Consider the following 12,633-nt stretch of genomic DNA (forward strand, 5'->3'; position numbering starts at 1 on the left):
CCCCTCTACGTCTGTGGCAAACCTAAGACAAAATTCATCGTAATGTGCTCCTACTTTCATTCAGGTATCTCGAGAGGTTGTAACAAGGTTGAGAGTTTTTGATGTTCAGTTTTAACTTATTGACATGTAAGACATGTTTGACCGTATTGAGTAATTTCCTTTTTCATATTATCCCACTAATATAATCCTCTTAAATCTTGATATATTTTACTACTACCCAGATGAATCATATATTTAGACCGGTGAGTTTTCTCTAAAATCTCATTTTTCAATATTTCATCTTTCAGCACAATTACTCGGTTCCCATATCTCAAAATCCCCTCGAAACTCAAATTAAAATCAGGTAATTCCCCTTTTTGTACCTTTTTCATTCACTTTTGTACCACAGAATCTTTTTTCTGAGATTCTTTGATTCGATCTAATAGGGTGGATCTTATGGTAATATTTTCAAAAATCACTTTCTGGTGTTGAAGGTGAGAATTCCACTTATTAACCTTTTCTAACATATTCCATTCTTTAATTATTAACCCAACCACTTGAGCCTTTCGACGCACGGCATTCGCCACTACATTGGCCTTCTCAGGATGGTAGTTAATAGTACAATCATAATCTTTCAAAAATTTCATCCATCGACGTTACCTCATGTTTATTTCCTTTTGAAAAAATAAATACTTCAAATTCTTATGATCCATATAGATCTCGAAAGTTACCCTATATAAATAATGCCTCCACTTTTTCAGGGCAAAGATAACAGCTACTAATTCCAAATCATGGGTCGGATATTTTTGCTCATGAGATTTTAACTTCTTAGAGATAAATGCAATCACATTTTCATTTTGCATTAATACACATAATAGACACTCAAATCCTTCCCTCGAAGCATCAGTATATACAGTGAGACTGTCCTTTTCATTTGGTAGAGGTAAAACTGGTGCCATGGTCAAGTTTTTCTTCAATTCTCGAAAACTATTTTCACATCTAGCATCCCAAATAAAGTTACCATGCTTCATTGTCAGATCAGTTAAAGAACCGACAAGTTTTGAGAAATTTGTAATAAACCGACGATAATACCCTACTAGACCTAGGAAACTACGAATCTCAGTAGGATTTTCTAGCCGTTTCCATTCAGCAACAACTTTTATTTTAGTCGGATCTATTGCAATGTCATCTTTCAAAATCACATGCCCTAGAAAAGAGATTTTTTCCAACCAAAACTCACATTTGCTAAACTTAGCATATAACTGGTGTTCTCTCAAAGTCTGTAATATAATCTTCAAATACTACTCATGCTCCTCTCGGATTTTAGAGTAAATGAGAATGTTATCAATAAACACGACTACAAACCGATCCAAGTAGGGTTCGAAAATTCAATGCATCAAATCCATAAATACTGCAGGGGTATTCGTTAATCCAAAGAGTATTATATAAATTCAAAATACCCATATCTAGAATTGAGTCTTTGGTACATTTTCCTTTCTAATTCGCAATTGATAATACCCCTGTCGAAAGTCTAACTTAGAAAACACCACCGCTCTTAGCAACCGGTCAAATAATTCATCAATATGTGGTAGAGGGTATTTATTCTTAATTGTCATATCATTCAAACCCCGGTAGTCCATACACAGTTTTAAACTTTCATCTTTCTTTTTAATAAAAAGTATCAGAGCTCTCCATGAAAATCCGCTTTTTCGAATAAACTCTCGTTCTAATAAATCTTACAACTGCAACTTTAATTCTTTAAGTTCAGTGGGTGCCATCCGATATGGAGTTTTAGAGATAGGTGCTGTTCCAAATAATAAATTGATCATAAATTTTATTTCTCTTTTGGAGGCAAAGTTACTAATTTATTAGAAAACACATCCAGATACTCCTTTACTACTAAAACATCTTCTATTCTCAACTTATCTGTCAAAGTGTTTATTAGAAAAGGTAGGTAACCCTACGTTCATTTACTCAATAGTTTTCTAACCCGAATACCCGAAATGAGTGCAGATGAGCCTAACTTACCTCTCACATCTAGTCTTAAGGTTGTCTCTCTAGATATGCGAAATTCTATCACTTTTCTCTTGTAATCTAGTTGAGCATCATATTGAGTTAACCTATCCATACCTAACATGACATCACACCCCTTAATGGCTAAACTTATTAGATCTTCCAATAGTTTTCGCTCTCCAATCCAAATTTCATAGTTTTTATAAACCATACTAGTAATCAAATGTTGGTCACCCGTAGGCGTCCTAACTTCCAAATCATATGATAATCCAGCAGGTTTCACATCAATTTCACACATAAAACTAGGGTTGACAAAGGAATGGGTAGCACCAAGATCTATTAAAATCTTAGCATGATGATGGAACACAGGGATCGTACTTTCTATAACCTCAAATGAATTAGAGACCTAATATTGCTCTATTGCATGCACTCGAGCCTATACTTTCGGTCTATTTTATTCCACCTTTGTCTGCCCAAAGTTTGTCTTATTTGATTGTTGAGTCCCACTCTCTTCTCGAGGCGGGATTGGACAGTTGGCGATTTGATGCTCGACACTTTCACAACGCAAACATTTTCTTTCCTTCCTTCAACAACTTTCCTCCGTATGGTTTAGCTTCCCACAGTATCTACAGGAGACACAGGAAGCTGATGCCGAGCCTTCTTGTGAGGCATCTCTTTGTTATCCTCTCCCGCCTTGGCCTCCTCTTGGCGTTCTTGGAAGTTTTATTTCGCCTATCTCTCTTCCAAATTTAGGAGGTACATTCTAATCGGCTTGCCCAAAATCGCTACTAAGTGCACCCCATTTCTTTGGTTGAAAATTTCTAACTTGAAACCTCACACTTTCAACTCATTAGACTTTCTCCACAGCGTCACTAAACGTATTGATTTGGGATACTGTTAAATCTTTCTGAATCTCAATATTTAGCCCTTGTACGAAGCGTCTTATTTGCCTTTGCTCTGTTACTATTAGCTCAGGGGCAAACTAAGATAATCTAGTGAATTGAATTTTATACTCAGCAACGATTTGGGTTCCCTGACAAAATTTAATAAACTCATCCTCCCTTTTCTCTTGAATCAAAGGCGGAAAGTATTTCGCGTTAAACTCTTTCATAAAATTTACCCAAGTTCTTGAGATTTGTTCTCTTTACCATTTCATTCGTATCACATTCCACCAAGAATGAGCTGCTTCCTCTACTAGAAAATAGCGAAGGTCACCTACCCATCTTCAGTATAATGCAGTGCTGCAAACATATCAATAATTTTCTCCATCCATCTCTCGGCTACATTAGGATCAGGTCCTCCAAGAAATTTTGGAGGAAAAATTTTTGGAATTGTTCCAGGGCTTTATCTTTCCCTTCCACATGATTTTCAGGGTTTTTAGATTAGTTAACAGGATTTTGGCCTTGACAGTCCACTATTTGTGCTAGCAGATCTGTCATACGTTGTATGGCTGTGGCTACTTGTGCATTGGGATCAGTCCTTGGCTCGCGATTCTGTTCGGCTACTGATTCGCGATTAACCCCTTGATTCAAGGGTTGCCTGGGTCCATGCCTACGTCCTCATCCACTACGTCTACCTTCCATCGATTTTTAACAAGTTTAGAGTCGAAACGCAGATGCAAAAATTAAAAATTCATAGATACATGGGTAAAATTTAAAAATATAAACAAGCCAAAAGTCATGTATATTTAATACAACCCTTTCATACATATCACATAGTAAAAATCAGATACAAACAAAAACAATCCCATTTGAAAAGTAGCGGGATCATAACAAAAATATAGTGAACAAAATTATACCAAATGTACAAAAACATCCAACTAGGGGATTTCCTAACTACCCTTCACATAAGGTCAAAACATGACTCATAGAAACTCTAATTTAGTTCTCGACAAAACTAGTAGATGTTTCATTTCTTTAAAAATATAAACAAGCCAAAAGTCAAGTACATTTAACACAACCCTTTCATACATATCGCATAGTAAAAATCAGTTTGCTGTGAATTTGAAAAAGAAGAGTTGCATTTGTTGAATTTGGGAATTATCTAGTTTACCTTGTACCTATGCCATTGTAGCAATTAAGCAAACTGAGGATGATCCACATGAAATGATTGTGGAATGTTACTACAAAAGCTTATTTTTACAGATTTATAATAATGTCTTCAACCCATTAGTAGCCAACTACTGTGGCCTAAGTCTAGCAATCTTCAACTTGATCCTCCAATTTTCATTGTCCAACCTGAGAGGCCAAAAAAGGCAAGGAGAAAAGATGAGGCAGAAGGGAAGAACCATGGAAGAAAGCTTAGAAAAAAATATCACTATGCATTTCAGAAAATGTGGAAAAATGGGGCACAATGTTGCAATATGCAAAGATGTGATTGAGCACCAAGAATCTAATCAGCCAAAGAAAAACAAACAATCGTGAGTATACATACAACTTGTATTCTAAATGTCTTACATGTAGTAGTCTCTAATCAACTTCCATTTGTACAAGGTTTCAAGAACAAAATATCAATTAAAAGTAGTCCAGTAATAGCCCCACCTTCCCCTAAGGCGAACCAAAGGGTTCGGCGGATCGCCTGCCCAACTCTTGCCGGGGCTCACTACAGTTCTCAACTAAATTACATCACTCACTTCTGAACATAGGGTACAATCTGTAATAATAAACGAAATAACAATTCTCAAGTCCAGAATGTATACTTACATACATTAAAATCTCAAATAGTAGTACAAACCAAAATTTACAAAGGTTCTCAATTTTTCATACATCCAACCCTTGCCAAGCGCTAGGGTGAGAACCATTACAAAAATTGACAAGAACTAGACTAGGCTCGTCTGTACAGATCTCTCGTCCTTGCTCGCATCCCCTGTTAAGGAAAACAAAACTAACGAAATGAGCTAAAAGCTCAGTGAGGTTCCAGACACATAATTAACTTAAACAAGGACATTAGTCATGTAATAACAAGTAATCCATGAAATATTAACAATGATAACACATTCATTAAAAGGATACATGCTCACATGGAGCCTTTCGTTCTTTCATTCATCGTTCATTTCCTTATTCCTCCAATCATTTTAAAATGTATTTTGTAAGTGAAAACCACTCCATTGACATTGTCACTCATTCATTCATTTCATTCTTCCCCCTTCTGGACATTGGCCAGACTCCACCCGACAACATGGTAATACTTGAGTATACCAAAATTTCACCCAGGGTTATCAAATCGCCCGACCAAGTCCGCTTCCGACTCGAGTCGACCAGCAACGAAGGGCAAGGGCCCAATTCAGCCACAAGACTTACATTCATGCACAACTAGCGTATAATCAAATAATCATTTAAAATTTCACATTTATTTAGGTCGAATGCGATAAAGTACACACTCGCCTAGCAAAACTCAATTTCAGCAATCATTGACAACATTTAACAGTTAATCAAACATCCACAACTAGCCACATAGTCAATGGAAACATAATGTACAAAGAACACTCACCTATTTAAGCAAAATAACGTCCAAAATATCCTTCCGGATAATACCCTCAATCACCAAGGAATCCTAATAATAACCAAGGAAAAATATTACGGTTAAACCATCCAAAGTTTAGGTGAACCAAAGAAAGTCCAAATAACTACTAATACAAAATATAAATATCGTTTTGGAAGTGAAAAGAATACATTTAAACCAAAAGACATGACTAAAATATTTGTAAAACTTATGCTCGCTTGTAAAACTTTGAAATCTCCATTTCAGCCGAAGTGACAAAGAAAACGTATTTCTATTAGTCGTAAAATTCACTTTTTCAAGGGTACAAGTTAAAGCCGAATTCTAACTTATATACCTAGATAAAAAACGATGCAAATATCCAACATAGTTCAAGTGGTATTCATTCTCAAATCCTTACCTAGTCCTCGAGTGTAAATTTGGGCGGCAAGCTCTTTGTATTTACCTATTTTCTAGCCATTTATGATTTCAATATTTTTCTCAATCTGTCCTAAAGTCACACACAGAGAATCCCATTACAATAGCCGTTCAAGAGGCTCAACAATCATCCAAGTACAACACAAGTATAATAATCCAATCAGAAATCATGTTTTGAAGGCAAAAGGCTAAATGACAGATTCGACATCTTATAACATTTTAGTCACAACTAGAGTTATGTTTATTGGATTGGTGTGAACTTTATACCGCTCGAAGCTAACACAAAGGGCTACAACTTTCATGAAAACTACTTAATCCAGTTCACAATTGATCTAGGTCAAAAGTACAGATTACCGAACCAAAATGTCCTGGTCAGTATGGTTGCCAGTACTGAATTCAAATGACAATAACTCGGGCTACACAATTCCGTTTGAGGTGTTTTCAGTTGCATTGGAAGGCTGAAACATAGGGCTAAAAGTTTTGTGTTTTGGCCAAAGGATAATTTGATACCGATCAAGGTGAAAAAATGCAGCTAAAATGAGGAAATGTCAAAACTGTCCACAAAACTATACCTATGACAGCAAGGGTAATTTTGTCATTTCACATGATACAGTGCTAGGATTGAGCTGAATTTTATAGGAAACTATAATACATCATTTCCTACAACTTTCATGCTTTAACCCAAGGCTGATTCAGCCTCCATCAGGGCCGAATGAAACTGGGCAGAACAGGGTAATACAAAATCGAAAAACTGGAATTCATGCATTCAAGTGCTAATCTTCACAATTTTAGCTTGAAACACTACTTCACCTCCTTATCTAAACTTATTCACATCATATTATATCTAAAAAAGAAAAAATATAGCTGAACAATTCAAAATCCTAGCTCACAAACTCTCCATAATCATCAAAACTACTTGCATAGCTATCAATTAGCCAAGAATATGAGTTGTATAGCAACTTAAGCAAGATTAAGGGAACTAAAGATGATGGACAGCCAATATACCTCACTATGATGCTTGTAAGAGATATCCACCACCTCTCCTTGTAATGTTTTAGCACACCAAGCTTCCCAAGTGCTCAAAGAAAGGATTAATCGGTTTAGTTTCTTGATTTTTCACTCAAATGAGCTAAACCCCAAAGATGGAATGAAGCTTTCTTCTCCCTTTTTTTTTTCTTAGGTTCGGCCAAGATGTGTCAAAATGGAGGTAGAATGAAGCATCAAGAAGGTCAAGGTGATAGAAATGAGCTTGGGTCAAAGATGGTTGGATTGTCTCCAAGTGTCACTTCAAGATCTTTTCTCAAATTTTTTTCTTTTCCTTTGGTTTTTATGGTCAATAATTTCGGCCAACAAGAGCTAATTAGGGGCTGATATTTTGGCTCTAATAACAACGAGATTAAGTTAATGAAGTGGTGGTCAAGTGGTGTGTTCAATCGGTAGTGAACGATACCCGTCGGTTCAAACCGATTTTCCGTAAATTGCGTGTACTAGGGTTTTCACTTACAATTCATTGACTTATTATTATTACTTCTAATCATACATTTAATATCATCTAAAACTCACTCTAAATTACTAAATTTGATACACACTCCGTGTCGAATAATTACACTATGAAAAGGCGTAAAAATCCTAATTTACGATAACTTGAAAACAAAAGGAAAAACTCTTGATTCTATATTTATTTGCACTTATTGTGGGGTAAATGAGTAGTAAGTTTATTATAAAGTAATAAATTTCAAATAAAAGTGAATTTTAAGAAAAAAAATATAAGAAAATTTTTCCAGTCGTCACACTCTCTCCCTCTTAAAGAAATTTCGTTCTCGAATATTTTTTTTTTAACCTTTAGTTGCCTCAGATGACTCCGGAGCTTGTTGGTTGTCTAAGGAATATACCTTTACCGGTACTTTTGTTCAATTCCCTCTTTCATTTACTTGTTTCGGTTTGGTTCCATCCAGTTGTTGAGCACTACTCTCTTGTGGCTGCTTCATCGGGCAAGTACTAATTTGATGATTGCTACTCCTACAAATCAAACATTTTCGTCCTTTCCTCCAACACTCTTTTTCAGTATGATTTGCCTTTCTACAATATCCGCAGGCCAAGCGAAAAGCCAATTTTTGGCTTTCTTGGGACATTTCCCCATGACCTATTTGACTTTCTTTGGTGGATCTTTCATCTAGTGCTCCTAATGTCCATGGTGGGCGAGGTGAAGGGTTCACCTTTTGTACTTTAGAAGGCGCTATCTTTTCGCTAGATTCCTCAGATACACTATCAGATGGGCCATTTTCCGTGTTTGGAAGGCTTTTACCTGTGCATTTGCATCCTCAATCCTTTGAGTTTTCTCAAGGGCTTCCGTAAAGGTATTAACCTGAACCGCTGCTAAAGGTTCTTGGATTTTCAGATTCAATTCTTATATTAACCGTCTCACTCTTCTCCGTTCCGTGGCCACCAATTCGAAAGCAAAGTTGTACAGTTTAGTAAATTTAGTCTCATATTCGACAACACTCTGGGTTCCTTAACGTAATCAAATAAACTCATTCTCTCTCCTTTCTTGGACTAAAGGTGGGAGATACTTCTCGTTAAATTCCCTTACAAAGTTTGTGTATGTCCATGCAGTCTGTTCTCTTTTTCACTTTACCTTAATAACATTCCACCATGTTCGGCCTGGTCTTTCGAATTGAAATACAGCAAAGTTCACTTGTCTTGGTTCCGTGTAGTTCAAAGCTGCGAAGATGTTAATCATTGTCTCCAACCACTGTTCAGCTATATCCGGATCAGGCCCTTCATGAAATTTCGGAGGTAAAAACTTTTGGAACCTCTCAAGAGCCCTATTCCTACAAGTAGTCGCATAACTTTCAAACCAATCCCACAGTCCGACATCTTAAACATTAGCCTAGGATACACTACAGAGATTTGAATCTTAAGCTCTGATACCACCTGTGACAGCCTCACCTTCTCCTAAGGTGAACCAAAGGGTTCAGCGGACCGCCTGCTCAGCTCTCGTCGAGGCTCACTACAGTTCTCAAATAAATTACATCACTCACTTCCGAACATAGGATACAATTCGCAATAATAAACGAAATAACAATTCCCAAGTTCAGAATGTATACTTACATACATTCAAATCTCAAATAATAGTACAAACCCAAATGTACAAAGGTTCTCAATTCTTTATACATCTAACCCTTGCCAAGCGTTAGGGCGAGAACCATTACACAAATTCACAAGAACTAGACTAGGTTCGTCTGTACAGATCTCTCGTCCTTGCTCGCATCCCCTGTTAAGGAAAACAAAGCTGACGGAATGAGCTAAAAACTCAGTGAGATTCCGGATACATAATCAACTTAAACAAGGACATTAGTCATGTAATAACAAGTAATCCAGGAAACATTAACAATATAAAACAATGATAACACATTCATTAAAAGGATACATGCTCACATGGAGCCTTTCGTTCTTTCATTCATCGTTCATTTCCTTATTCCTCCAATCATTTTAAAATGTATTTTGTAAGTGAAAACCCCTCCATTGACATTGTCACTCGTTCATTCATTTCATTCTTCCCCCTTCTAGACATTGGCCAGACTCTATTCGACAACGTGGTAATACTCGAGTATACCAAAATTTCACCCACGGTCACCAAATCGCCCGACCGAGTCCGCTTCTGGCTCGAGTCGACCAGCAACGAAGGGCAAAGGCCCAGTTCAGCCACAAGACTTACATTCATGCACAACTAACGTATAATCAAATAATCATTAAAATTTTCACATTTATTTAGGTCGAGTGCGATAAAGTTCTCACTCGCCTAGCAAAACTCAATTTCAGGAATCATTGAAAACATTTAACAGTTAATCAAATATCCACAACAAGTCACATAGTCAATAGAAACATAACGTACAAAGAACACTCACTTCTTTAAGCAAAATAATGTCCAAAGTATCCTTCCGGATAATACCCTCAATCACCAAGGAACCCTAATAATAACCAAGGGAAAATATTACGGTTAAACCATCCAAAGTTTAGTTGAACCAAAGAAAATCCGAATAACTACTAGTACAAAGTATAAATATGGTTTTGGAAGTGAAAAGAGTACATATAAACCAAAGGACATGAGTAAAATATTTGTAAAACTTATACTCGCTTGTAAAACTTTGAAATCTCCATTTGAGTCGAAGTGACAAAGAAAACATATTTCTATTAGTCGTAAAGTTCATTTTTCCAAGGGTACAAGTTTCGGCCGAATTTTAACTTATATACCTCGATAAAAGAAGATGCAAATATTCTTGATGGTTCAAGTGGTATTCGTCCTCAAATTTTTACCTAGTTCTCGAGTGTAAATTTGGGCAGCACGCCCTTTGTATTTACTTATTTTCCAGCCATTTATGCCTTTATTATTTTTCTCAATTAGTCCCAAAGTCACACATAGAGAATCTCATTACAATAGCCGTTCAATAGGCTCAACAATCATCCAAGTACAATACAAGTATAGCACAAGTATAATAATCCAATTGGAAATCATGTTTTGAAGGCAAAAGGCTAAATGGCAGATTCGACATTTTATAACATTTTAGTCACAACTAGAGTTACGTTTATCGGATTAATGTGAACTTTATACTGGCTCGAAGCTAAGACAAAGGGCTACAACTTTCATGAAGACCACTCAATCCAGTTCACAATTGATCTAGGTCAAAAGTATAGATTGCCGAACTCAAATGTCCTTGTCAGTACGGTTGCCAGTACTGAATTCAAATGATAATAACTCAGGCTACACAATTCCGTTTGAGGTGTTTTCAGTTGCGTTGGAAAGCTGAAGGGCTAAAAGTTTCGTGTTTTGGCCAAAAGCTAATTTGATACGGATCAAGGTGAAAAAACGCAGCCAGAATGAGGAAATATCAAAACTGTCCACAAAACTATACCTATGGCAACAAGGGTAATTTTGTCATTTCACATGTTACAGTGCTAGGATTGAGCTGAATTTTTACTGACAGCTATAATACATCATTTTCTACAACTTTCATGTTTTAATCTGAGGTTGATTCGGCCTCCATCATGGCTGAATGAAATTGGGCAGAACAGGGTAATACAAAATCGAACAACTGGAATTCATGCATTCAAGTGCTAATCTTCACAATTCTAGTTTGAAACACTACTTCACCTCCTTATCTAAGTTTATTCACATCATATTCTATCTAAACAAGAAGAAATATAGCTGAACAATTCAAAATCCTAACTCACAAATTCTCCATAATCATCAAAACTACTTGCATAGCTATCAATTAACCAAGAATATGAGTTGTATAGCAACTTAAGCAAGATTAAGGGAACTAAAGATGATGGACAGCCAATATACCTCACTATGATGCTTGTAAGAGATATCCACCACCTCTCCTTGTAAAGTTTTAGCACACCAAGCTTCTCAAGTGCTCAAAGAAAGGATTAATCGGTTTGGTTTCTTGATTTTTCACTAAAATGAGCTAAACCCCAGAGATGAAATGAAGCTTTTTTCTGCCTTTTTTTTCTCTTTGGTTTGGCCAAGATGTGTCAAAATGGAGGAAGAATGAAGTTTCAAGAAGGTCAAGGTGATAGAAATGAGCTTGGGTCAAAGATGGTTGGATTATCTCCAAGTGTCATTCCAAGATCTTTTCTCAAATTTTTTTCTTTTCCTTTGATTTTTATGGTCAATAATTTCGGCCAACAAGAGCTGATTAGGGGCTGATATTTTGGCTCTAATAAGAATGAGATTAAGTTAATGAAGTGGTGGTCAAGTGGTGTGTTCAATCGGTAGTGAACGATACCCGTCGGTTCAAGCCGATTTTCCGTAAATTGCGTGTACTAGGGTTTTCACTTACAATTCATTGACTTATTATTATTACTTCTAATCATACATTTAATATCATCTAAAACTCACTCTAAATCACTAAATTTGATACACACTCCGTGCTGAATAATTAAACTACGAAAAGGCGTAAAAACCTAATTTACGATAACTTGAAAACGAAAGTAAAAACCCTTGATTCTATGTTTATTTGCACTTATTGTGGGGTAAATGAGTAGTAAGGCTATTCTAAAGTAATAAATTCCAAATAAAAGGGAATTTTAAGAAAAAAAAAATATAAGAAAATTTTTCCAGTCGTCACAGTTTAGTGACCCAACGACAACAGCAACAGCAAACTCCATTAGCTAACCAACCAAGCCAACCAATCGCATCTCGGACTCAGTAATCAGATCTGATGTCCCAACACCGAACTCCATCATTTCAGCAGCCAATACCAGCAGTAAATACTAATAGCCACCCATTTCAACAGCCAATACCAGTAGTTTAGCAACTAGATCCAGCAGCTGCAATTTCTAAATCTGGCATGAAATTCAATAGAAATGGTAAACAGCCCTTGACTGATGCTGACAAAGGGATGATTAACGCTAATTATGCATATTTGAGAAAGGAACCACCCTTCAAGGTTGGTAGGTGGAAGGGTAGAAGAGGTGCAAATGCTGGTAGATCTAGATCTACAAGAGGCAGAGGTGGAACTGCAAGTTAAATGGGATTGGATAGAGTTTTAGATGTTGATGATGTTGACTGATATGTACATATGACTTAACTTTTGACTTATAATAGTTTTATTTAAGTGGGGCTGTTAAAATAAATGCATTAAAGTTTAGGGGATCCATTTCATGTTAATAGTGGATGGCGTTTGTTTTGTTATGGTAGATGCCTTTTGTTTTCATCCA

This window comes from Coffea arabica, chromosome 11c, assembly GCF_036785885.1.
Source record: "Coffea arabica cultivar ET-39 chromosome 11c, Coffea Arabica ET-39 HiFi, whole genome shotgun sequence".
NCBI classification, from domain to species: domain Eukaryota; kingdom Viridiplantae; phylum Streptophyta; class Magnoliopsida; order Gentianales; family Rubiaceae; genus Coffea; species Coffea arabica.